The sequence below is a fragment of the Rattus norvegicus genome, chromosome 18, assembly GCF_036323735.1.
Source record: "Rattus norvegicus strain BN/NHsdMcwi chromosome 18, GRCr8, whole genome shotgun sequence".
In the NCBI taxonomy this organism is placed as follows: domain Eukaryota; kingdom Metazoa; phylum Chordata; class Mammalia; order Rodentia; family Muridae; genus Rattus; species Rattus norvegicus.
In genome coordinates this window covers 62,846,264-62,850,219 of record NC_086036.1, presented here as the reverse complement: position 1 = coordinate 62,850,219, position 3,956 = coordinate 62,846,264, and the positions used below count along the sequence as shown (strand labels likewise).

The 3,956-nt window shown below is 44.4% G+C and overlaps 1 long non-coding RNA gene across 1 annotated transcript in view; it reads left to right on the top strand.

Annotated features, from left to right (window-relative positions):
* Nucleotides 1–2,138, top strand: part of LOC134482955 (uncharacterized) — a 34,029-nt gene extending 31,891 nt beyond the window's left edge. The window contains exon 2 of the long non-coding RNA XR_010059722.1: nucleotides 2,028–2,138. This is a non-coding gene — a long non-coding RNA (uncharacterized LOC134482955). The remainder of the gene's footprint in view (nucleotides 1–2,027) is intronic.
* Nucleotides 2,139–3,956: the final 1,818 nt, after the last annotated feature.

Here is a 3,956-nt window from a genome sequence, read left to right as displayed (position 1 = left end):
GTAGGAGCCGGGTGGAGTTTTGCCCCATGTTCACGGTTGAGCAAGGACAATGCATTGATCTCAGTGCCTCTTTTCTTTCCAATGCCTGGATGAGGATCCGTCGACTCTTTAGGAAGCTGTCAGAAGCTGTCGCTTAGTTTGAGCTCTGAAGTTAGTTCAACATCGGCTAGCTTGTCATCTGTAATTTCCACGTCCTCTCCAGGAAGAGCTGTCTGTGCTGGGTCAGGCTTCTTTCTCTTTCCTGGTTCAGATATTGTGGGATGTTCCCTGGGTGTCTTTTTCAGTTGTTCTCTACCTTATTTTTGAAAGGTCAGGATTCAGTTAGACCGGTGCTGGCAAGTGCCTGTCATCCTTCTGCCTCAGCTTTCTCAGTGCTGGGATTATAAGATTGCCCATTATGCCTGGATTTTTAACTTAGGTGTTGGGGATCCAAACTCAGGTCCTCAGGCTTGTGTAGTGAGTGCCTTACTGAGTCATCATCCCAGCGTTTTTTTTTTTTGTCCCAGCATTTTTTTGAGTCAAAATTGAGTTTGTTAAACTCAATTTTATTAGAGATTTCACTATAGATTCAAGCACAGGTATAAGGGAGAGAGAGGTGCTTAGGAAAAGGGTAATACACAAGACACGGCTGTGGGCTTGTTAAAAAGATCAAGCCACCTACAGTGGGTCTTTTCAGGTAATGAGCCATTGAATTGTTTTAGAAAAATCCACTTTGATAGTAATTTAGACTATTGGTGTTTAAGTTAGACATAGTCATTAAAAGAGACTTTTGTTTTTAGCTAACTTCTCTCGGTTCTTTGTTTTCCCTTTCTGCCCATTTCTTCCTTTCTTTGATTTAAGGTGAGCTTTTCTGTAATTGCTATAGTTTCATTTTTTTTAAATGTATCAAGTATACTTTACATTTTAAAGTTAGTTGCCCTACAGTTTGCAACCTGCGACTCTCACTAATTCAAGGCCACATCCAAAGAAGGTTGTACTATTTTTAAAACATTTATTTATTTGAGTACACTGTAACTATCTTCAGACACACCAGAAGAGGACATTGGATCCCATTACAGATGGTTGTGAGCCACCATGTGGTTGCTGGGAATTGAACTCAGGACCTCTGAAAGAGCAGTCAGTGCTCTTAACCACTGAGCCATCTCTCCAGCCCTGACTGTACTATTTTTTAGTTAGCAATAGAATTCTCCAAATCACTCCCCTTTCCTTAGAGAAATCTTGAATCTGAATGGCTCATTTCACATGAAGTGGTGTCACTTCGTCTGCCTTTCAATATCTTTGGCTACCCTCATGTACTCAGTTTGTGCCGTGTACCGAGCTAAATCCTTTACACGGATTACCTCACTCAAACTTTGCAGGTACAACTATTCTTATTGTGTGTTACATGGGGAGTTGAGGGGTGGTGAGGGATTTTGCAGAGGTAAGGCAACACTGGCAATCACACAGCCAGTCAGGGGACAGCCTCAACAGGACTCAGGTGCTTAGCTCAGCACACAGCCTCTCTGGGATATATCTCTCCATTCCCATGAAGAGCCGATACTATAGATAGATAATTCTAGAATAAAATAGAGTGTGCTGCCCAAAGTGGCTCTTTGCTCTTGTTATCCTGCTTTGTGTATACCGTTCATCTGCGAAGCCATGATACCTCATGTTTGTGATCTGTCTTCCCTGTTTGTCTTGGATTTAGCTGTGAAGCTTCCAATGTTGACAACTGTGTGGTTTTGAATCAATAGAGAGATGCAGAAAACTAGACATACCATATAGTGTTTGAAAGGTATAAGATTGATTGTTCAGAGGACAGCAAAAGATGTGTTTGGGGTTTTCTTTTGGGGGGGGGTTAATTGGCTTCCTGTTTTAATGTGTTTCCCTTATTTGACATGTGCCTTCTGTGTTATGGTCCATTCCAATTTCCCACGCATCTTTAGCTGCTGAAGAAGCCACCAGCCCTTGTATATTAACTGCAAATAAGAAGACGGACCTCGAGAAAGGGTGAGAAAAGCAAGAGAACCTCTTTTTTTTTTGTAAAGGGCATTTTCTATTGCTGGATGGGGTGCAGAGCCGTCTGGAACATTACGATACAGTGCTCTGGCTTGAAGAGTGAAGATTTCCTTATTTGAATAAAGCTTGATCCCACTGCAGCTCTCTGTGTGTCAAAGAAAATCTTCCAAGTGTCTGTGAGGCAGACGCATTCTCGTGCTTCTCTCCAGCAACTTTGCAGTCTCAGCTGCTAAGGGCTTATGCACTAGGGACTGAATATCTTTAAGTTTATTTTCTTAAATTGAATATTCTTTTGCTCCTCCCCTCACTCCAAGGCCTATAATTGAGTGTATTCAAACTTGAATCAATAACACTGCAGCTGATAAGTCTCTAGGGAGAGAGCTGCCATTCTCAAATGCCTGAGAAAGGAACTCCCCAACACTTTTGGTCAGGGTACCCTAATTTAATTACAGGACTGAAGTCAAGAAAATTGAGTTCCTATGGTAGGCTTGAAAGCCTTTCATGTGTGTCTGAACTGAGTGAGAAGGGTCTCCTGCTTCACTGAGCTCACGGCATGTGCACACCGCCAGGCTAACATGGGAGGGTTGTGGCCATTGATCCGCAAACCCAATGTCCCAGGTTCTCCTTTCCCTTGCTGATTAGTTCAAGGTTTCCAGGTTTTGGTTAAACCTCAAACTCTTTACTGAGAAGATGTAGATGACCAGGGCTTTGGAGTTCCCCGTGCTTGGATTACTTAGAACATTGGTGCTGTGGTCATAGGTGGCATGCAACCTGAGAACAGATTACATCATACCTGTGGATTACTTAGTGGCTATCACTGGCTACTGGATCCTTCAGGCATACCTTTGGCTTTATTTAGTCTTCTTGAGAAGAGGGATCTCCCTTGAAAGTCTTTTCTACTGATGGGAGTAAGTACTCTAGTTAAAAAAACAGAACCCCCCCTCCAAAAAAATAGGGCAAAGATTTCCAGAGGAAACTACAAATGTCCAGGTACAGCTAGGAGACTTGGGAAATATTACCCAGAGAATGCAAAAGCGAGTCACAGGGTAGTCATCAAGCAAATATGATTTCCTTTGAGTAGAATGGCAGGGAAGGGGAAAACACGGGACACAAATTAGAAGTATGATGGCGGTAAGATGGCATCAGGCCGGTTTCTGTCTTAGAAGCAGAGGTAAAAATATGTTGGTGCTCAGAGAGCGTGCGTGGGATGGACCTCGGTCCTCTGTGCTGTTGTGCAGCTGGGTCTTCATGGGGGACTCCTAAAGCCAGAGCAGGGCTGTCTCTGACTACTTTGCCTGCCTTTGGATCCCTTTCCCCTAACTGGGTTGCCTCGTCTAGCCTCGATGGAAGATAAACTTGCTACAACTTGACATGGCAAGGCTGACTGATATCCGTGGGAGGCCTGCCCTTTTCTGAAGAGAAAGGGGAGGTGGGGATGTGTGGTGTGTGTGGAGGTGAGGGGCAAGAGGGAGAGACTGGTAGGAGAGGAGGGATGGGGAAGCTTTGATCAGGATGTAAATAAAGAAGTGATGGTTTTAATTAGAACTGTGTCCGTGCTGGACCGGGGCCTCATAATTGGACTCTTGGCCCCATTTGAGGCTGTTTCCTCTATGCTTGTTGGCCATGCAGTGTTTCTGTGAAGGCCATTTTCCTTCTACCGAGGCTTCCTTCCTCTGAATCCATTGCCAATGCCTGAGTTTTCCTTCCCTCGAGTCTGATGCCGTGTGTCTGTTTCTTTTTCACACTCTGCTCCATCTCCTTAAATTTCTGATAGTAAATTTGTGAGGTTCTGCCAGGGCAGACAAAACCCTTCCTGGTTGCCGGAGTAGAGACCTGAGTGAGCACGACACTATGGTGGGTGAGTAGCTTGCCTTGCTTGTCTGCATGCAGAATGTCTTAACTCCTCTCACAGGGGTTGAAGTCACTGGAAGGCTGCAGTGTTGTTGGAGCTGAGGAGG